General features: G+C 39.8%; 1 protein-coding gene across 5 annotated transcripts in view; it reads left to right on the forward strand.

The window, feature by feature from the left end:
• The window catches only part of LSAMP (limbic system associated membrane protein), a 637,815-nt gene that overhangs the window by 511,992 nt on the left and 102,397 nt on the right, over positions 1-23,426 (forward strand). The window lies entirely within an intron of this gene.

Genomic DNA, 23,426 nt, shown 5'->3' on the forward strand with positions numbered 1-23,426 from the left:
TAAGGAGAAAATTACTACTTCTTTTTTATCCCACTATTTTCCATTTTCCATCCTCCCCACATCTCCAGAAATATAAAGGCATTTATGTAATGTGTACAATGTTTTGATGACAGACAGACTTGGATATAATTTCTGACCTTGGGCAAATGACTTACAATCTCAGAGCTTTAATTTTCACATTAACAATATGAGAATAGTGTCTGTTTCATCAGATTGTCGTCAAGAAAAATAAAATGAATTACATTTATCTGTTTCCTCATCCTAGAAATACTTTCAAGCTCCTACTACCAACTGAAATGCCTGGAAAACTAGATTTTAAAGGAACGAATGAATGAGAGAAATTAGTGTAAAGGAGTGAAAGTTGCTAAGACACTAGATCTTAAATGTTCTCACCATAATAGCAACAACAAAATGGGAATTACCTGAGGTGAAGTATGTGTTAACTCACCTTATCGTGGTAATCATTTCACAATATATATGTATCATATTATCAAAATGTGTACTTTAAACTTATGAAATATTATACATTGATTATATCTCAGTATATAATGGGGAGGAGAGAAGGTGTAAAAAAAAAAAGGAAGACGTGTTAAAAAAAAAAAAAAAAGAAAGAAAGAAATTAGTTTAAGAGAAGATAAAGGAGACTACCTTGGGCAGCCCGGGTGGCTCAGCGGTTTAGCGCCGCCTTCGGCCCAGGATGTGATCCTGGAGACCCGGGATCGAGTCCCACATCCCGCTCCCTACATGGAGCCTGCTTCTCCCTCTGCCTGTGTCTCTGCCTCTCTCTTTCTCTGTGTCTCTCATGAATAAATAAATAAAATCTTAAAAAAAAAAGACTACCTCTAAACACAATAGAAATTTTCCTTGCTTTAATACATCTTATACTCTAATAGTATACATGTGAATGGCTTTTATGCTCTTGATCTGAGCTATACAGAACAATTAAGATCTGTTACGTAATGAGATTTTACATTTGAGAGGAGGAGTTAATATTTGACAGATATGTTATAGAAAGTTAAATTTCCTCTTGCTTATTGTATATTTCAGATATTTGGACTTTAATATCCCATAGTGTAAACATCTGTTTACTTTGTATCTTGACTGCTGAGCTCCTTGAAGCTACCCATTTTTTCCCATTCTGAATCCCTCATAGTTCACACCCCAGCTGGTAAGCAGTGGGCTTTGAAGAGAAGAGGCAAGCGGGAGGCATTCCCTTAAGGAAGGCCAAGTATCCTCTGTGACCTCCTGTGTCTGCTTGCGTCTACGTTCCTCTTGGATAATCAGTATTGGACCTTAAACTTCAATATTCTACATTTCAGATGTGTTTCATCCCTCCATAAAGTAAACAAATGAACAAACGAAACAACCTCATTCGTGCTCTGCCACATGGGAAGGACTGGAAACAGGGTGGTGTACCCAAGGCATTTCGGGGACCTGTAGATGACTTGTGGAGGTGGAGGGAGAACTATAAAGTGTCCTCCAAACTGAGATGGCACTTTGAGACTAAAAAAATGCAGCAGACAGCTCCACACAGTTTACAGAGAGTTTGAGTCAGAGTAACTTACTGACAGGGAGGATTGGGCAGGCAAGGATCTAGATGCTGTGCAGCTATTCTCTGCTAAGTCTGGACCTTAGTGTACAGATTATATAGAATGCGGAGACGTGCAAAGGGCATTGTGGTTAGGTCAAAGGGTCTGCATACACTTCACTGATAGCTAACACTTAACAGACCTCATGGCAACACCGGTGTGTCAGGAGATGGAGGGGAAACTATGTTATCTGTACTAGTTATCTAAACAAATTTAGGGAAGACCAGAACAAGCCTCCCCACATTCTGTTCAGGTCATACATTAACCTCCACAGGGCCTGGAACACGCAGCCCTGAGGGAAGTCATTACACTGGCATGAATAAGGTGGAAGGCCAAAGATGGAATCAGAATTGTCACCACACCTACATTCCATCTCCAGTATTTTCATGGCCTGTACATTCTTTACATGTCATTCTTCCACAATGACTCTGGAGCCAGATACTGACAGGTGACTTTCATTCCTATGCCACAGCAGCGGTGTAAGCAGCAACATGAGATTAATATACCCAGAAGACAAAAGAAAATTCTTAGAACTATAGTTTCTAAGCAACCCAATAAAGAAGTGAGCCATCTAGTGAAGGCATCTGTAAGAGATGCGCCTTCTACATATGGGACATTAAATCAGTGACATTACTGTCATAGGAAGGTATATATATATGAACAGCATCCAGGTCCCTGTTGGAGCAACAATTAAAATATCTAGAGCCATGCCATTTTATAAAACCACCTTCCTCATTTGAGCAGTTTCTTGATCGAGTAGAGAAATGCTTTGGTAAGAATTATTTAACACAGAGGCTCTAAATTTAGCCAAGGCCTGAATTTCTAATTTTGCATGAAGACTGACATATTGAGATAAGAAAATAGACACTGGCCATTCCTACCAGGCTAGACTTGGGCTCCATTAGGACCTTAGGGCTGTTAAGTTATGAAGCATCCCAGAAAGGGATGCCTAGGTAAGAGTGAGAAACCTAGGGTGCATTTCCCTGTCCACCCATAAGGTAGCTATGCCCATAAGTTGATTCCACATATCAAAATTCTGTTTTGGGGGTAGAGAAACCCCAGCCCTTATAGATTTATTTTCTCATCCTGTCCAGTCCGTGTCTAATATTTTATACATCTATTGATAGGAAGAGTAGAGCAACCATCCCATATGTCAAGGGATAGCAGAAGTAAAATTAATCCTCTCAATACATAAAAGGATATGTATTAATATGCCATGCTCTGCACATAGCCATCCCAGGCCATCCCAAATGTGGTAGTTAATAATAAGCTTGGAGTCATTAGTTCCTTGCCAAATTATTTTATAAATGTATATTATTTGTAGGGGATGTCTGACTTTTTCTCTGCAGGGCACCCAGCACATCATGGGGAAGGGAGGGAGCGGGTTTACTAGACTTAGCCACCATTCTCAATCCATGATATTGAAGGGTATCACTGCCCATGGTATCCCTTCTGAGCTGGATAGTGAACTGCATGGAACATAGATGTGGTCACAAATCCCATCATCGGAACAAATGTGAACTCCAGCATAAGTGGAGGCCCATGATAGGTATTTCCCACAACAACAGGGAGAGACAGTAGTAGTATGAGTCTAGAGGCAGTATGACAAATGTTTTATAGGCAATAAATATGGCAAATCTCCATTTAGCAACAACACGGTAGATGTTTGGTCCTCATAAGCCAATAATCCCCTGGCTCTGGTGTTTTCCCTGGAGGAATGATATCATATATTATGTCCCTTGATATCATCGGTGTGTCTATATTGTATATAGATATTTAGGTTACCACTCATAATAATGCCACTTCAGTACCAAACGTCAGAGGTCCAGAAGCAGTTCTGTGTGTGTATGTGCGTGTGTGTGTGTGTGTGTGTGTGTGTGTTGGGCGCTGACTAATATAGATAGAACAATGGGTTAACGGCAATACCAGATATGAGCTCTTGGCCCCAAGGGATTAGGATGCTATGCTACTTTGGGGCAGAGGGTACTCCAAACCAGTTTCCAATGAACTAAAGTCTTACTGAGTGGGAAGACTTGTAGCAAAACAAAATGAGTCCCTTATAGGCCTCAAACCTCTTGACAGTCTCTGTACCCACAGCGCTTGAGCTGGGCATGCTGTTTGTTATGTGTTCACGTGCTGATGTCTATTTCACTGTGAACTCACATTAAAGAACTGAACTTACTGTGTTAGTTGTGCCAGCCATCCTTCTAGGGAGCTGGCTGGTGACAATGTCTTTAACCTGTTTCTTATTAGTCCATTCATCCTTTCTTTTTTTTTTTTTAATTTATTTTATTTTATTTATTTATGATAGGCACACAGTGAGAGAGAGAGAGGCAGAGACATAGACAGAGGGAGAAGCAGGCTCCATGCACCGGGAACCCGACGTGGGATTCGATCCTGGGTCTCCAGGATCGCACCCTGGGCCAAAGGCAGGCGCTAAACCGCTGCGCCACCCAAGGATCCCCCATTCATCTTTTCAATTAGGCCTGCAGCAGTGGGATTATACGGCAGGTGCCAAGTCCATAACATATCCCAGGCCTCTGCCCATTCTTGGCCTTTATGGCAGGTAAAATGTGTCCCTTGATCACTATCTGAGATGGTATTTGTACATGCCCTGTAGCTTTGTTAATCCTTTTAGAGTTGTGGCCTGATTGGCTCTCTTATAGGAAAAGGCTTGTACTAAGTCTCATTGGAATGTCTGCACAAGTCAGTGCATATTTGTGCCCTCTTGACAGTAGCAAAGGGCCTATATATTTGGCAGTGAGAAACAGGGTGTGTAGCTCACCTAGTATGTATGCCCCAGTGTATGGCGCAACAGCCATTGCCTGAGGTGGTGTTAGAGGCGTCTTTGTAAGCAACTCAGAGACCAGAATGTCTTGCTGTTTCCCAAGTAGTTTGGGGACCTATTACAGTGGACCCATTCTGCTACATCTGACAGCTGAGGATTTCCTTCAGTGGAAGGGCTCCCACCAGGACTAGAACGCTGCCTCCATGATTACCTGGCAATGTGAATGGGGAGTAAGCAGACACATGCCATACGTGGATGGCTACATTAGGTTTAGTGCATACTCCCCAAATATCTTTTCCATAGTTCCACTCCCCCACAGGGGTCTATTTAATGTAGCATCCATGTTGTTAATCCTTTCCACCTGCTCAACTGTCAGTGGCAAAATTGATAGGCGTGGTTCATACCTCAACACAATCCAATTCTGCCCAGTGACTACTTTGTTTAGTTTCATTTTCAAACCAAAATACATTAGAATCCAGTTGAATGGCAGAAAAGGCCAAATAGGGGGTCTTCCTGGCAACTACCATAAGTAGTATACCATGTGTCTGCTGGAGGCAGAAATATCCTTTTCTTTACTTGGCGGGGGGAGGTAAGGGGGGTGCATAATGTCAGTGACTTCTGGAAGTTGGGCTGCGTAGACATAGATGACCAGCCCCAGTAACAAGTGCAGTCCATAAGACAGCAGGCTAGTATTGCAAGTATTTGCTGTGGGTAAGCATGCCATTTCAGTAAGGTGCTCCCCTGGGCACAGGCACTCTGAGGTTTGCTGAACATATCTTTAATCCATCCTCATACCGACATACAGGTTCATATCATCACAGGCAAGTCATCAGTTAATCCTTCCATCTGTTAATACAAGAATACAGCTAATAATTGTTTCTCAATGGGACTGTACCTGGTTTCTGTTCCCTTCCATCACTGGGAACAGAATCCTAACAGGATTTGTTTCCAATTATGTCATTGCCATAAGTCGCAGCCAAATCCTTCTAGATATAAATTTATATGTAATTCACAATTCACATCTGGCATTAATTCCCCCAGGCATTTTTACATACAACAATGTACTTGTTTTACTGCCATTATTGCCTTTAAGAACACCTCTTGTTGGTAGCATTCCGATCCCATGGACTCCCCTTCTTAAAGAAGGTATATAAAAGTCTTCATATCTATGCTAGATCGAGAATAAAAGATCTCCAGTTCTTCAAAAAAACAAAAACAAAAACAAAAGCCTGCAATTCCGGGACACCTGGGTTGCTCAGCAGTTGAGCATCTGTCTTTGACTCAGGGCGTGATCTCGGGGTTCCGGGATTGAGTCTTACATCAGGTTCCGTGTGAGGAGCCTACTTCTCCCTCTGTCTGTGTCTATGTCTGTCTCTCTCTCTCATGAATAAATAAATAAATCTTTAAAAAAATTAAATAAGAAAAGCCTGTAATTTCTTTACCATTTTAGTGATTGGGAAGGCTTATATTTTATCAATGACCACCTCTGCCATCACTTTTGTCTTACTGACCGTATGACGCCCAAGAGCTTTATTGATTGACCCAATTCTTGGGTCTTGTCAGTATTAACCACCATCCTCATGACTTTTAAGTACTCTTGTAATGATGCAGCTGCTTGAGACAGAGAGGATAAATCATCCCAAGTTAATATAATGTCATCTATATAATGATAAAGCACTATTTTATCTGGCAGTAGCAATTTTTCCAAATCTCTGGCTACTATCCCATGAGAGACTGTGGGATTATGGACATACCCTAGTGGCAATGCCTGGAAGGTCCGTTGTCTCCCATTCCACGTAAAGGCGAATTGGTCTTGGAATTCAAGCCCACATGGAATGCTGAAAAAGCCATTAGACGGGTCTAGTACACAGTGATAGGTTTTAATGGATGCCATGATTTTTCTCAAACAATAAGGCTACATTAGGCACTGTGGATGAATGGGCAGAGTAACTTTATTGAGTTCCCTATAATTGATCATTTATCATTCACCAGGACCCATTAGATTTCCTTACAGGCCAAACCAGGCTATTGAATGGGCTTTGAGCAGGCCTGATTACCCCTGCATTTTCTAATTCTTTGATGGTGGTGTTAATCTCATTATGCCCCCCCCCAGGTAGTTTATATTGTTTTACATTCACTATTCTCCGGGGTAACCTGCTGCTATATAGGTTCCCATTTTGCATGACCCCAACAACAGGTTTTACTACTTGGTCGCACAATCTGAATTCACCTGTCCTTGTAGTTAGGTGCATATCCTATAAAACATCTATGCCCAAAATATACTAGGAATGGGGGAAATACATACTAGAAAATGGCAGGGAGGGAACCTGCCAATCTGTAGATAGAGACTAGTTTTTCTGACCTTGATGATGAGCCACCCATAACCATCAATAGCTTTTATCACTCCCCCAAATTTTGGGGGGTTACTGTATATAAGTGCATTCGGTTCTAGTGCTTATTAGAGCTGATACAGTCTGTTAGTGCAAAACCAATAAATAGTTATTGTTGCCAGGATCCTTTGTCTTCCAACCTGTTTATTTCCTTTATGACCAGACTCAGTCTCACTTAAGTCAGCCACCATAGCAGCTATTGTAGCAATGGGTCAATTAACCATAGATGCAAAGACAGATACTAAAGTCCCATACCACACCCTGGGTGCTGACTGTAAGATGGTCTTTTATACCAGTGGTAAATAATTCTTCATTTGGGCCTCTAAAATGCTGGGTGTAAATGGCATGGTTTATTCCTAGTTCACATATAATTTTTGTAATTTTTCCATAAAGGTTCAGCGTAATGGAGGGGAGGCAACATTTCTGTTGTTAGGTCGGGTCATCTTAATGCCAGCATTTATCCAATCAATCAGTTTAGCTAAGTACCCACCATTTTCACCCATGCCTGCAGCGTATGATCTTTGTCAAAAGGCAGGTTAAGCAGTGTGCCGAAGGCCATTTTTGACATCTCAGATCCATTTAACATAATACCATCTCCCCCAATATCCCACAATCATAACACCCAAGCTGCCTCACCTTCTCAGCCTTTTTGCTTAAAGTAGCTTATTAGCTCTACCAATTCAGAAGCAGAATATTCCCTCACAGTTGTTTTCTTATGGTGCGAATTTCTTCTCGGTCATTCTCAGGCTCATGAGTGACCTGGGTCTTTTGTTTGAATCAAAGGTCATGCCTGTAAATCATTTTCCTCCTCTATGATAATATGCTCCTCATCAGAGGAGTATATTATCTCAGGGATCCCATCTTTTAGGGTCCCAGTCGTTTTGAGACATAATTGTTCCTACTTTACTGCATGATAGTCTGTGCCTGCACAGCTTTGGCATCTTACATGCCATAATTTCTAAGCATTGCTCCTGCTGTTGGATTCTTTTGGACATAATGTCCTCATGAGAGGAACATGCACCTTACATCTTTTTCTGAGGTCAATACTTCTCTAGTCTGTTCTAATTCTTTCCCTACTTGTAATTCCCTTTCCATGGTGTCTCGTAATGCACAGAGCAATGGCCAAGCTACAGCAGCAATAGCTTGTTCCTGACCCTTTTCCATTTCCTCCTACCTGTCATTTTGGATAGGATATCTAACAATCCCCAGGATGTTTTCAGGGCATTCCCATACTCACTCACTGGTCTGAAATGCTCAAACAACCTGGCTAAGTCTTCCCACATGGAGGTGGCTGACCAGCCTGGGATTCAGCTCCCCACCCCCAACCCCCACCCCCGCAAACAATGGCTTTTTTTTTTTTTTTAATTTTATCTATTATCCATAAGAGACAGAGAGAGAGGCAGAGACATAGGCAGAGGAAGAAGCAGGCTTCCCGCAGGAAGCCCAACACAAGACTTGATCCCCCAACCCCCCCCCCATTTACAACCCAAGCCAAAGCCAGATGCTCAACCGCTGGGTCACCCAGGTGCCCCCATGGACAACAGGCTTTCTTCTGGCATGGTCCCTTTACTCATGCTTGTTTCATTTTCAGTCTCATCCTGGCAGGCTCGCCAATTGTTAGAAGGTGGAGGGGAAACTATACAGTAACTAAGAAAGCACTTTGAGACTAAAAAAATGAAGCAGGCAACTCCAGACAGTTTATACAGAGTTTGATTCAGGGTAATTTACTGACAGGGAGGATTGGACAAAGATCTGGATGCTGTGCAGCTATTCTCTGCTAAGTCTGGACCTTAGTGTACAGATTGTATAGAGTGAGGAGACGTGCAAAGGGCATTGTGGTGAGGTCAAAGGGTCTGCATACACTTCACTGATAGCTAACACTTAACAGACCTCATGGCGCCACCGGTGTGTCAAGAGATGGAGGGGAAACTATGTTATCTGTACTAGTTATCTAAACAAATTTAGGGAAGACCAGAACAAGCCTCCCCACATTCTGTTCAGGTCATACATTAACCTCCACAGGGCCTGGAACACGCAGCCCTGGGAAATCATTACACTGGCATGAGTAAGATGGAAAGCCAAAGATGGAGTCAGTATATTCAGCGCTCCTATAGCCCTTCTTTCTGGGCTAAAGTTAGCGTAATATTATGCGGTTATATGTAGTCCAAGGTATGATCATCTCCCAAGCTCACATGTATAGCTATAGCAAGGTGAGCTCAGGGATTTTACATACAGTGATGGTAACAAAAAGCTAAAAATGAGAAAATGTGGATTCAAGAACCACCCCACTGATTAATTAGCTGGGTGATCTAAGTCATATTGCTTCTCTTTTTTTGAAATCCTTTTTCCTCATCCATAAAATAGGAGAAGTTGACCTAGTTGATCTCAAAGGTCTTTTCCAACAACAAAATTCTATAGTCAGCAAAACCTCTTACAACAGTACAAGCAGACACTAGAGAAACCCCATCTTACTTCTCCACTTCTAAATTTATCACTTCATCAACAAAACATTGTCCAATATAAGGGAACTGAGTTAGGTATATTTAATAGCATGAGAGTTGTCTCAGCCAAGTTAGTAATGTCAGACTTTCATTCAGGTGTTTGGTCATAGTTGTAGAAAACCAAAAAGAGTAGAAGGGGTGCAGCAAATCCTGAGTGTCCCAATTTCAGTTTAACTTGCATAACAGCAGGGAAAGGGTAAAAGGGCTTTTTTTTTTTTCCAGACAGTTTCTATATCACAGCAAGGCTCCAGCCTCTCAGTGCCTTCTGGCTTTCTGGTAAATAAAAGAAGTAAACAGCCCCCATCTTCTCCACCCCTCCCCCACCCCACCCCCTTTTAAGGTGATTGTTCTCTCATCCCCTTTGGAGTCAGATCCAGGATACCATACAATCCTTTCAAGTGTAAAAATATACTTCCAAGTCCCAACTTCCCAGCAGTGCAGAAAAATCCTAAGAGTTTAAGAAGAATGAAGAAGCTTCTAAATCTGTGTGCCTGAGAGTACTTAGTGTCCCATTCTTCCTGACACAATAGATCTGGTTTTATGTGGTATACAGTCAGAAAGGACACATCTAGAAGTAGCCGTGAGCAGTTTTGTCTGCTTATAAGAGAGATGCTTATCCGTCTAGTTTTTCTAACTCTTAGAGGTAATAGAAGGAAATATAATAAGAGGAGAAGAAAAGAAGCTGCCCATCAAGTCCTCCTCTAGATTTGGATTCTGTTAAAGAAAAACTTATTCTGACATTTGTTAAAATGGTAAGGAAAACTTTATTCAGAACTGTTGCGATACATGTTGAGACCATCCCAAAAAGGGACAGAGATTTAGCTCAACTCAGAATACAAGAACAAGTGGGGATTAATATCCAAGAAGCAGGTTGGGTTCGGAGGTTGCTCCGTGGGGAGGGTGTCGGCAGATCAGAATTACTAAGAAGAGACATCAAAGGTTGAGAAGGATTTCTCACTGAACTGACCTAACAGGATTCTTGCTAAAGGCAGGCCGAGACAATTAGATATCAAGGATGAAATAGGGGATAGAGAATTTGATTAGATATTGAGGGTGGTCAGGGTAGGAGGATTCTCTCTACACTGACTTAGCAAGATTTTGCTGAGAATCAGGCTCTGCAGTTCCAGCAAGAACAGATGCTAAGATTGAGATCTATTCAGGCAGATGGCTCAGAGGACCTTAAGGTTTGGTAAAGGAGAGAGTGACAAGAATTCTCTCCTGGACCAAACTTTGGTCAAACTCTCCTGAGCTCTCTTTCTGACAAGGTCTTGACTTTAGGACTTCCATGTTTGTCTCTGTATTGTTCAGTATGGGCAAGAATCCTGCTAAGTCAGTTCAGTCAGAATCCCTCACCCTTGCTATCTGGGCACCCTCAACAGATGGATATCCTCCCCCATTCCTCAGGTGCTATCTGGTCTCCCTGGCCTGCCTTCAGCAAGAGTCCTGTTAGGTTGGTAGCCAGAACCCCCCTGCCCTTTACCCCTAATGCTTCCTTTTATACTTTTCCATCTACTGACAGCACCCTACATTTTCCTTGGCTATAAATTCCCATTCTTCGGGATCCCTGGGTGACTTAGCGGTTTAGCACCTGCCTTTGGCCCAGGGCACGATCCTGGAGTCCCGGGATCGAGTCCCACATCGGGCTCCTGGCATGGAGCCTGCTTCTCCCTCCTCCTGTGTCTCTGCCTCTCTCTTTCTCTCTGTCTCTGTCTCTCTCTCTCTATCATAAATAAATAAATAAATCTTTTAAAAAACAAATTCCTGCTTTTCTTTGTTGTATTCAGAGTTAAGCCCAATCTCTTCCCCCTACTGTAAAATCCTATTGCAGTGATCTCTATACTGATCCTGATGGTCTTGAAAAAAATTGGACTTGCTGTCTAACAAATGTCATGAACAAAGTCTGCCAATTCTCTGAATATTCTATATTTTGGGGGGCTGCCTCCTCCTTCTCCTCTATCATCATCTTCCTCTTCTTCTCATCCTCCTCCTCCTCCTCTTCCTCCTCCTCCTCCTCCTATTCTCCTCCTCCCTCTCCTCCTTCTTCTTCTCCTTCTCCTCCTTCTCCTCTCCTTCTCCTTCTTCTTCGCCCTGACTCTTATATTCGCAGAGCTGCCATAGTCACACAGTAATCTTATGAAATTTACTGATTTAATGGTCTTCTGTTTCTGTATCTTTTTCTTTCTTCCTTCCTTAGTTTGTTCTTTCTTTTTGATATTTTTATGCTTTGGATTCGTGGAGTTCAGTTCTCTGAACATTCTCTTCTCAAGGTCCAGTTAGGGTTTTCACATGATTGTGGCTCAGTGTGACCTAGGATTTTAGCTTTTACTCTACATCAGGAACCATGCTAGAAGACATGTGAAAAAGACAAATTCTGTCTTTATGAAAAAAAATCTCTTTTCCTTATGAGAAAACTGATGTTTTATAGCAGAGCCCACATAAATGAATTATTCTGCTTTCTCTTCCGTTTCCATGTCAGAGGGCTTCTTCATCACTGGAAAGGGAATTTACTTTTTCCCCTTTTCTCAAGATAGTCCTCAAAAAGCTCTGTTGAAGAAAGGCATTTTCAGGACAGTTCTTTTTTTTTTTTTTTAACCTAAAACACCTGTGCACCCTTCAGCTGTCTGACAGTCCTTGCCCTGGGGAAGCTGAAGGCCAAAGGACACTGGCTGCTGCTAGCCTGCTAAGCACCCAGCACAAGCTTCTGCCCCTAGGGGCATTCAGTAAATATTTGTAGACTGACAGAAGCCTGCAGGTCAGTAAGGATGTGGCTTTGTCATGTCCAGGTGAGCTGAGGATATCAGCACAACAACTGAATGGAATGGAGAGGAATCACTGGAAAATAAGTTGGTACAAGTCTAGAGGAATAATTAGTTAAGAAAAAAAAATGGTATCAATTATATTTTCTCCCTTCCCTTGGAGGTCACCTAGTGGGCAGATTACACAATTGGTGAAAAAGAGATTTCTTCCTCTTTTTTAAAATCATCAACATGAAAATCCTGTAATTTATTGAAGCATCTGTCCTCCTTATAGCCTTGTGCTATGGACTTTGAAGAGCATATTAAAATAATACAGCTTGCCTGCCAGAATAAACATGACATATTTTCTAGACCATCAAGTTTTACTTAAAAATCAAATTGGGGAACATTCGCTTCTGGAAAGATAGAATAAGACTTATCCCTATTTTTCCAGAAAAATGCAATTATAAAACCAGCATATTACATATAAAACAAACATAGAAGACCCTGAAAGTTGGGGAGAAGAGATATTCTAGGTGAGAATCTCAGGATGTGAGGAAAAACATGGTCATAAGTTCCCTAGGTTTTGGTTTGGGGGGGGGTTGCTTTTTTTGCTTGTGTCATATATCCCAGATTTGGAGTTGCAGAAGCTGGTAACTTGGAAATGCCAATGGACATAGACAAAAGTAGTCCCAACAAAAAAGCCTGTTCTCTTTAACCAAAAGGCCAAAAAAGAGGGAAAATATCAAGACACAACACTTTTAGACAATAACTCTACTCCAGCTAAATACCACAGGAAAAACTGGCTCCAACTTACTCGTGCCAACAAATGCCAAGTAGAGAGCATAGATTTCAATAATCGTGTGGTTGTAAATGAGATGTCACAATACCGTTGCCAAGGTGTTGCTAGAGAAGGCCAGGTGGGGAGATGAGCTTTTCATTCCCACTGGCCACTAATGTGCCCCCACCCACTCCCTGGGTATAAATGGAGTCCGTGTGGAGAGCCTGGACTTCCACACCCACCCAGTAAGAATGAGACCTCCCACACCTTCACAGCTGGGTTAGTGTCAGAAAATGAGACAGGTGGTACTGTAACTGTTGGACATACCATCCACAGGTATAAAAGAAGAACTGAGCATCAACCTAAGTCTAACATATTGTATAAAAATTAATTAAAAATGGGTCACAGACTTAAATGTAAAATTTTAACCATAAAATTTTTAGGAAAAAAGTCTTCATGATCTAGGGTCTAGGCAAAGTGTTCTTAGACTTGACAGCAAAAGCATGATCCATAAAAAGAAAAAATCGATAAATTTAGCTTTATCAAAATTAACAACTTCTACTTTTTTGTGAAAACGGTTAAAAGACATTAGAGAGTAAGAAAAACCACTTATTTAACAAGGACTGATATCTAGAATACATATTCTAGGACTTCCAATATTCAACAGTAAAAAAATAAGTAAAAAAAAAACTCAATTAAAAAATGGACAAAAGAAATGAAGAGACATTTCAGTGAATAGGATTTATAGATGGCAAATAAGCATGAAAAGATATTCTAGGTCATTAGCCTTTAGAGCAATCCAAGTTAAAGCCACAAGATCTAAGTTAAAGCCACAAGAAGGTATCACTACACATCTGTCAAAACAGCTAAAATAAAAAACATTGCAACACCAAATGATGGCAAGGATTTGAAGAAACTATCCATACTGGTGAGAATGTAAAATGGTATTGCCAAAAAAGTTTGGCATTTTCTTTAAAAAAAAATTAAACATATGGCTACCATATGCCCCAAGTGATTGTACTCTTGGACATTTAACCCAGAGAAGTAAAGTTATGTTCATACAAAAACCTGTTCACTAATGTTTATAGCAACTACATTCATAGTAGCCAAAAACCAGAAACAACTATTCAATGGGTAAATAGTTAAACTGGGGTATATCTATTCCATGGAATACTTGCAGCAAAGAAAGGAATAAACTACTGATACATGCAGTAAACTTAGTGCTTCTCTGGTGACTTATGCTGAGTGAAAAAGAAACAAAATCAAAAGTCATGTCTCTGTAATTCCATTTATATAACACTCCTTAACGAACAAAATTACAGAAATGAAGAACATGCTAGTGGAAACTAGAGCTAAAGAAAGGTGGAGATGGGAGGGCAGTATTGTGGCTACATGAGAGATCATTGTAGTAATGGAAATGTTACATATTTTAACTATATCAATGTCGATATCCTGATTATGCTACTATGCCATAGTTTTACCTTTGGGGGAAAATGGGTGGAAAGTTCACAAGGATTTCTGTATTATTTCTTACAGCTACTTATGAATTTATAATGAACTCAAAATAAAAATAATAATTTAAAAGTCAAGTGGGAGGGTAGAAAAGTTAGAGGAGACACTGCTTACATTAAAATACACTTAAATATGAGGGTGGAATGAAAATTTTCCTTGAATTTTTAATAAAACTTGAAACATCAAGGACATTTTACATTTGAAATAGAATTTTGAGACTGAATGGGCAAACAGTAGGATAAATGTATCTGTGTTAGCTTTTTAGAAGAGTGAAACACAGGTACTGTAAATTTATGTAGAATGAGCTAGGCTAAAGCAAAATTATGTCTTCTCTGATAAAACAAACATCTCATTAAAGTACATTTATTTTGACTAGTCTCACTACTTTTCACCTAAAACTGATGGAATGCAGATGATCTATGATCTCTTATTGATTTAGAACATTTAAAGTTTTATCTTTGTGGCACCATCTCCCAAAAATCAAATAGAGGATGTCTTCAACCTATTGAACTGATACTGCTCATTTGTATAAATGATGCGCTTCTTGATAAAAAAGAAAAAGTTCGGAAATAGAAACCTACAGATTGAGCCAACACGTAGGAATAGGAATGTCCTAGGTATATTTATGGGGAATGTGGGGATGGTGGGAATCCTCTATTGCTCCTAAAGAAAGGACAAGTAGTGATGTAAGCTAGGTATGTAACTATACCAAGGGAGAAGAATAAATACCTGGGCATTTGACACCTGAGTCACTCACTTAATGAGATCTGTCATCTGTTTCTTTATACTCATAAGTCATGAGAATCAAGCAAGAAAGAATCATTTGCATGATTGTGCAGACTAAGAGAAGCCAAGAATCATTTGCATGATTGTGCAGACTAAGAGAAGCCAAGAGAACAGTAATCAGAACTAGCAGAAAGATGGGATCTGGCAGGTGGGCAGAGAATCAGAAATCTAGAACCAAACCTTGGAATTCCAGAAGGCATTTGGCATCAGAAATCTGTGCCATGAGCTGATCAAAAGGAGATGCAGACTAAGGAAGGATAAGAAGAGGAGAATGTCTACAAAAAGACCTAGACAGATATTGAACCTAGACAGGCCACTAGGACAGGAAAAGTATGTGTAGGAACAACACAGGAATCCAGTTTTTTACCAGAATTATTGTCTAAGCTGAGACTTTGAGAAAAAGGCAAAAGTTATACTGTTTAAATTTAAGTACAAAATCATGGGACATAAAGCAAACAGCAGGGATGACTTGATTTGCAATCCTAAAGAATCAATGAGCACCTTGTGTTGTTTGACTTAGGGTAGGAGGAAGTCAGTGTCTGGGGCAAGGTTGATCACCTAGGTAGGTTGGACATGAAGGCAGGCAAGTCTTAAGGGGAGGGGACTTCAGAAAGGAAGCCATAAAGGTTCTGATACAGATTTATTTCCTGCAAACTCCAAGATGATTTAAAAAAAAAAAAAACTTTTTGCACTAGCGAAGATACGATATTAACAGTAATCAGAGTAAAATTACTATTTCTATTTTATTTTTACATTTCTTTTTTTATTTTTACATTTCTTTTTTTTATGCTATGATCATTGTAGAAACAAGTTCTTTATAAATACTAGAGGTTGCATATCCGAAAAATCATAGGAAAAAGGTCAAGCTATGAGCAGCTTCAAAACCAGGCTGATGGAGGATCTGAACAGGAGCCTGCCCCAACCTTCACTTTCTTAAATACCAAGATAGGTTCATGCATTTGGGTTTTTGCCAATCTGGCCATCTGCAGTATTTTATTTTGAGCCTTACAGACAGATAAATTATATTAGCAAAGTAATAGTAATATAAGTGATGATAATTCTGCACTTGAATAAGTGTTTCATTGGTGAAACATGACTTTGTAAGGTAGGTGAACTAAAATCCTTCAACTGGATGTTTGGAGGGGGGTAGGTTTATAGTGCTAGCTAGCTAGGTGATCTTTTCCCTAAGACAATATAAGGTATGTTTTCTTATCTCCCCTTCTGGTTACTATGCTGGCCTCAAATCTCCCCATCAATTAAGTGCAGGTTCCTAACCCTCTTTTAACATTGAAGATCCATGGATAGGCCGTTGAAGTCAGCAGTGACATGAGACGAGGCTATGTTTTCTGATTTGAAACTACCCAGTAAGCGTCATGGTGATCTTCAGGATAAGAAGGCTTTGAGCAGTCTCTAAATGGTGTCCTGTCTTATTTAGCAGTGGCAGTAGCACACATCTTTCCTTTTCTTTGGCAAAATGCTTCAGATACAAATATGATTTTTCTTTTCTTTTTTAAGACTTTATTTATTTATTCTTGAGAGACACAGAGAGAAGGCAGAGACATAGGTAGAAGGAAAATCAGGCTCCATGTAAGGAGCCTGATGTGGGACTCCATCCCAGAACCCCAGGATCACGCCCTGAACCAAAGGCAGAAGCTCAACCATTGAGCCACCCAGGCGTCCCAAATCTGTGATTTTTCTTTGATTACAAGCTAAATCATTTCATCAAAAAACTTTTCACTATTGAGTTTATAGTGTACTCACAAATCAGTTCCCAAGTACTGGGGAACTACCTTTAGCTATTTTACTGTTCCATAGTCAATTTTCTTTCATGTGGTCAAGCAGATCTAACTGGGGAAGTAGACTGCAGTGAGCTTGAGGGAGATTGGAAAGTCAGAAGATAGATAAGCAAGATTAGGAATGGAAACTGGAGGCCATGTCAGAAACTAAAAAGGGACCATATGCAACAGGGAGCAACAAGACTTGAGGGTGACTGTAGCAAATAACAGTAGATGTTGGAGTTGTTTGACTGAAATAGGAAACCAACCCCTGGTGCAGTTTTTGTAGGAAAAGGAGTTTGTTTTTAATGTTCAAATTATGCTGATATTGTGCTAACATTAAATTATTAGGATTATTGTTTACTTGGGTTTTTCAATGTAGAACCTAGCTAAGAATTTAAATAGGCCTCAAAAGTTACTTTACTCATTCTTTGAAATCAAACTAATAAAGACATAATTAGCCTCCTCTAATGAAGTTTAATATGTAATACCTGATTATTGAACCACATCTTATGTCTGAGCTCTCTTGGAAAAGCATGTCTAAAAGAAGGAACAGAACTTAACATGCAATGAGCACCTGCTGTGTGCCAAAAACTATGCCAAACTCTTTATATATAGTAATTTATGTAAAGCCTTCAGCAAACAAAGCTATTAGCTTTACTTTACAGATGAATACATTAAGGTTTTGATGGTTGCGGTGACTTGCTCCTGGATACACAGCTAGTAGAGGAGAAAAATGGGATTCCAAAGTTAACGTTCCTTCTGCTTTTCTGTGCTGCTCGGTCTTTGGATTTCAGAGCTGTGGACTGCCCACCCTCTGAAGTTTACTCTTCAGATAGCTACCTGTTGCAATAACTATGATAACAAGTAATAGCAAAGTTGGTCTCCTAGCAATACCTACACCCAGACAACATCTGATTCATTTAAGTCATTTGCTCTCCAGAGCAACACTATTTTCCTCAAGACTTCTATGCAAAAACAACAAAAGAAAACCGAGAGGAAATCAAGCATCATCTCGGTACCATGCTTAATAAATGCTGGTGTCAGATTGATGAGATGGAATAAATAAAAGTAACTTCACTTAGCTACCCCTGCCCTCCCAAAGACAAAGTGACACATGTTATAAATGGCAGAGTTCCATCACTGAACGCATTTCTGGTGTAATACTGAAGAAGAGGGCGGCAGAGCAAAATTCCCTGGTAACCTCATCCGCTCTTTCTTCCTTTTGGCATTGGCAAGAGCCTGTGATCTGGATGGGAGCTCTAATTGCTTGCCATAAGGTTCCAGCACCTGTTTCCAGGGTCCAGTGGTCAGAGGAACAGCCTGAATGCCAAAAGTTGAGTTTGCTGTTTCTAGTTCTGCTGTCGCCTCGTGACCTGGGCATGATGGCTCTTCCTGGCCTTATCCCACCTCCCCAGAATTCTGTAAATCAAGAATGCCTGGTATTTTCCCACTCCCAGAGCTCCCTCCCAAAATACCCTTCAGGCTTTTGACCTCCTGATGCCCTGGAATGGGAGATGCTCCTGAGCAGAGGCGCCCCCAGAAGGAGACCTCTTTCCTTGGGAGCTGCAAGCGCCAATTCAAGTGAAGGCGACGAACATCTTGGCATCTTTTGCTGGGTTCTCAATGCTGAGCCTCCAATGTATTGTAAATATGTGGCTTCTCTACGTAAGGCTGTATTTTTTATAGCACATGTTCCCAAGTATGCTCTGTACAGCTGCACAGCCTGTGACTTTAATAACTCTCAAAGCTTTTTCCTAGTTTTGTGTTACTGACTCAATAGCAAAGGATCAATTTATATTAAAGACCAAATATTAAAAATTCTAGGGAGAACTCTGGGGTATCTATTTTGGAATTTAATTGAAATCAGTGTAATGTTGTTCACAGACGAAAAACCGAACAGGTATATTTTGAGGCTTGTAATGATAGCTCTGTATTGTGAAATGAAACCCAGCAGGGAGGAAAGTAAAACATTGATTTTTTTTCAGGATGCCATGTGCCCGTGCACGAAAGAATGCTTCCCAATATCATCACTATCTCATATTAGAGCAACTGTGAGTTTCCTGTCTTTTGAAGTACCTAGGAGAGAAATATGATGCTTTTATTGTCTCCCCATATCCCAAACTTTTGAGATGCTTTTTAAAGCTCATAGAGATAGATCCTAACCTATAAATGGGTTGTATTCCAAAAAGGCATTCTTGCTTTTTCTTTGTACCCTAGAATGTATTTTCTCACAAAAGTAAGATTCTACTCGATGATTAAGTTACCAGAAAAGCTATACAACAAGCACTTCTTCCATGATGTGCCTACAGTATGGTATGTACCCACCATGTGCCAGGCATGTCCTGGGCCCTGAAAACCCACAAATAAATTTCCTCAAGGAATTCACATTAATGTGAGAAAGACACACTGTGATAGTAAGCAGAGTTCAGTATGGTGGGATGGGTGCTGTGAAGATTTGCAAACGTGCTCTTGGAGTCCAAAGGAGGGACCAACTAAATTTAGTTTTGGAAGACAAGAATATGAAATCAGAGCCTGTGTGAGTGAAGAAGCAGAGAAGTGCAGTAGCATGCCGTCTTTGGAAAACTGCCATAGTAACACTTGGGGAGTGGTGAATGATGAGGATGGCAAGGTAGGCAGGGCAGAGATGAGATGGGCAAGGAAAGGTTTATCCTAGTGGAAATGAGGAACCACAGAAAAAGTGTCCCCAGTGGACTGGAGTGATTAGATTTGCATTTTAGAAAGATCACACTGATCATGAAGAGTAGATCTGGGAAAAATGAGAGAAGAGACCGGGACATAGATTGTAAAGTGTCTCAGAGTTTTGCTGGCTTCATAAAATGAATTATAAAGTATTTCCTGTGCAGGAAATAATATAAATATACATAATAAAAATATAAATGCGGGAGTAACATGTAAATTTACATGTTTTTATTATTTTATTTCTTAAACGTTAAGTGGAACTCTCCTACAATTTTGTCTGAGCCTGGTGTTTTCTTTGTGGAAAGATTGAAATCTACCAGGTAAAATTCTAAAATGGTTACCAACTATAAATATTTTCCATTTCTTCCTGAATCGGTTTTGCAAATTTATGTTGTTTTAAGAATTTGAAATTTCCATGTAAAATGTTTAAGTATTTGACATAATGTTTTCTAATTTTCCAGTAAATAATTCCTAAAATAAATATAATGGTGCCTAATTTTTTAATCTATAAAGAAATCCAACTTTTGACTAGCGTCTGTAGTCGTAGCCATTTTCTTATTCCTATTATTTATTGGTTTCTCTTTTTTGACTGCTCTTGACAGATAATTTTTAATCATTTTAGTTTTGTTGATCTTTTCTATTATTTGTTTTCCTCTTTTTCCTTGTCCAATAATTTGGGCTCTTATTTGTATTATCACTTCCTTCCTACTTTCCAAGTTTATGATGTATTTTTTCCTCCTAACTTCTAAATATATATGCTGAGTCCATTTTAATAGTTTATTTCTTTATAACATAAGGAATGTTATAGGTTACCCTTTAAGAATAGTTTTAAATGAAAAAAAAAGAATTGTTTTAAATGAAACTCACTGGAGTTGCGTTGTGGTATTATTTATTATTGTTCATTCTTATTTTATTATGATTTATACTGCTGTACTGAATTTATTTAGAGTTTCTAAATGAAGAGGACTTTTTTCCTAGTTAAATTTTGTTACCAATTTCTAATTTATTTGCATTTTGATCAGAGATTATGATCGGTATTTAGGTGTAAGTCCTGTTTATTGAGATTAGCTTTTTCATTCTTAAATGTGTTCAATTCTTGTAACAATTTTATACTTTTAGGAGAATTTGTATTCTCTATAGGTTAGGTAGGATATTCTGTATATGCCCAGAAATTAATTTTAGTTGTCCCTTTGAGATAAGACAATGTTGAACTAAGGCTATGATGCTGGAGAAAGGGAGAGGATATATTGAGGATATATTTAACAGATTTTATTTGGTAACTAATGGGAAGTTGATATTATAGGAATTTAAAATCTAAGATGATTTAACAATATTTTGACTTATGTTTTCTAGTGAATTTAGATGCTATACACTGAGATAGGAAATACAGGGGGATAAGCTGGTTTTGTGGCCATGGCTGGAAAGTTGGGTTTTGATATGTTGCTTTTGAAATGCTCGCATGACAAACAGTAAATATGTGTAGGAGATAATTGGAAATAGGTACCTGTGGGAGGAGTTAAGATGGTGGAGAAGTATGGGTATCCTGGACTTTCCTTGTTCCTTGAACACAGCTGTATTGAGGTCAGATGACTTGAGACACCCGGGACATTGATCTGAGTATTGGAAGAAAGATCTCCACCGTTGGAGGGAGGCAGTGTGATGAGTGCGAGGTGCATGGAAGTGAATTGGGGGAGAGAAAAACAGCATGTGCCCCAAAGTGGAGGGAGTCCTTTCCACAGGGAGAGAAAAGTGAAAGAGAAATGGGTTGAGAGAGTATGGCATTGGGTCCTCAAGTAGAAAATCTCTCTGAACCATGGATTGATGAGGGAGAGGATATGAGTGTCACAGGGGTTTTTTTTGTTTTTTTTTTTTACAAACAGTATGTGGAGCTCAAACTCTGAAGTTTTGGAAATAGGTCCCCATAGCTCATCAGAGGGACCTGGCTTTGAAACACTATTTTGGGAGCCATCCATATCAAAGAGGGTAATTGTAGCCCAAGTAAAGTAAGTAGAATGAGAAGAAATGGCAGCCAAGGACACACTTTGAAACCCATAAAAATGCATTATTATACATATGCTTTCCTATCTAGTATTTTGCAGCTAAATTGGCTAAAGGCAGCAATTATGTAAGTTGCTGTTGGCTGCCATTATTGACAGTTCAAACCCAGACCTGGAATGTTTCTAGTGGCAGAGCCGCCAAAGGTTTGTCCAGAGCATCTAAAAGCAGTGAATGCATCAGATAAACGCTCTCCTGCTGCTTTAGCTTCCCTTACTAAGCTTGTATAGATGAGCCTGCTACTCACTCACAATTAAAGTGAAGTTGAACACAGAGGGGTGGAGAAAATATGTATGGGTTGAGAAATAGAATTTTTTTTTTTTGCCTTGTCAAAACTGGGAGGGGAGAAAGTAAAAATCTCAGCAAGGAAGAATTCCAAATAAATAAGAAAATAGTTTATACTACAGAAGACATTTTTGACTCCGGGATCTATAGCCATAAGCCAAAATCGACTGTTTGCATCTTGATGCAAAATCCACTGTATTAGTGTCATGGGCCCAGGAAGGCACCCAACAAGAGAATGACATTTTTCTCCAATTTACCATTGTTATTTCACTTGCAGCTGTTTTCCTTGATGCCAAACACAAAGAAGAGGAATCGAATCAATGGGGGCAGCAAGCTTCTCTTCTTTTGGCTTTGTACTTGTTCATTTACCCTTCCACCTCGTATAGAAAAGTAGCAAATGTAGATGATCATCAAATCCCTGGTCTTTGAGCCTTGAGGTCGAGCTTATGGGAAAACCTGGCTCTGATATCAAATAGGAATTTGAGTTTAGGTGAAGCTCTTATTCTTGTCCTGCCTCAGTTTTCTCTTCTGTAGAAAGTAACATCTCGGGATCCCTGGGTGGCGCAGCGGTTTGGCGCCTGCCTTTGGCCCAGGGCGCGATCCTGGAGACCCAGGATCAAATCCCACGTCAGGCTCCCTGCATGGAGCCTGCTTCTCCCTCTGCTTGTGTCTCTGCCTCTCTCTCTCTCTGTGTGTGACTATCATAAATAAATAAAAATTAAAAAAAAAAAAGAAAGAAAGTAACATCTCTAAGGTTACATTCCATACTGAAATTCTCTAATCCGTTGAATTCAGGGAGGACTAGTAACGAAACAGATATCCTAGGAATAAGTAGTTAAGTATAATTCTACATCCAAACTATTTATCATGCTTAGAGCACCACTGTGAGGACATAAAGAACTGTAATCTATAAAGGTCCTTTACCTTCTTTCTGCCTTTTGCATCTTACGAAAATAGGACATACCTAATGGTCATCAGGAAGACTATATTTCAGCGTGGAAGCTGGGTCTCTCCCTCTGGAGTAAATTAGATGTGAATAAATATAGACTCTGATGCCATTTTTAGAGAATTCTGTTGTCGATAGTAAGCATAACTTAAAGTGGAGCCAGATGCCATGTCCCCTTTTCAGAATGTTCTAAGAATCTAGATTCTTGCTGACTGCACAAAGTTGGCGTTTGGACTATGTATAGAGATAGACACCAAATCATTCTCATCAACAGAGTAAAACATATAACATTTAGATTTCACAGTAATTTGACAAATAAGATTTAGTGGATGTGCAGGAATGAGTTATTGAAATAGCTCAGTCTACACCTTTTATTGAATACTCATTGTGTTCCAAGGATGTGGTTTAAAAATAGACATCAGACAGTTATGCATGCAAGGGTAATCACGGCTCTCCTAATAATAATCTTTAAAAAATTACCTCTCTCTTATGCACTAAGGAAAGTAGACTCAGTGATTTATGGGAGCTGTGAATGCTCTGTCTCTTCTTTCCAACGTGAGGCATCCTTCCTTTATGTAAT

This window comes from Canis lupus, chromosome 35 (assembly GCF_048164855.1).
Source record: "Canis lupus baileyi chromosome 35, mCanLup2.hap1, whole genome shotgun sequence".
Classification (NCBI taxonomy): domain Eukaryota; kingdom Metazoa; phylum Chordata; class Mammalia; order Carnivora; family Canidae; genus Canis; species Canis lupus.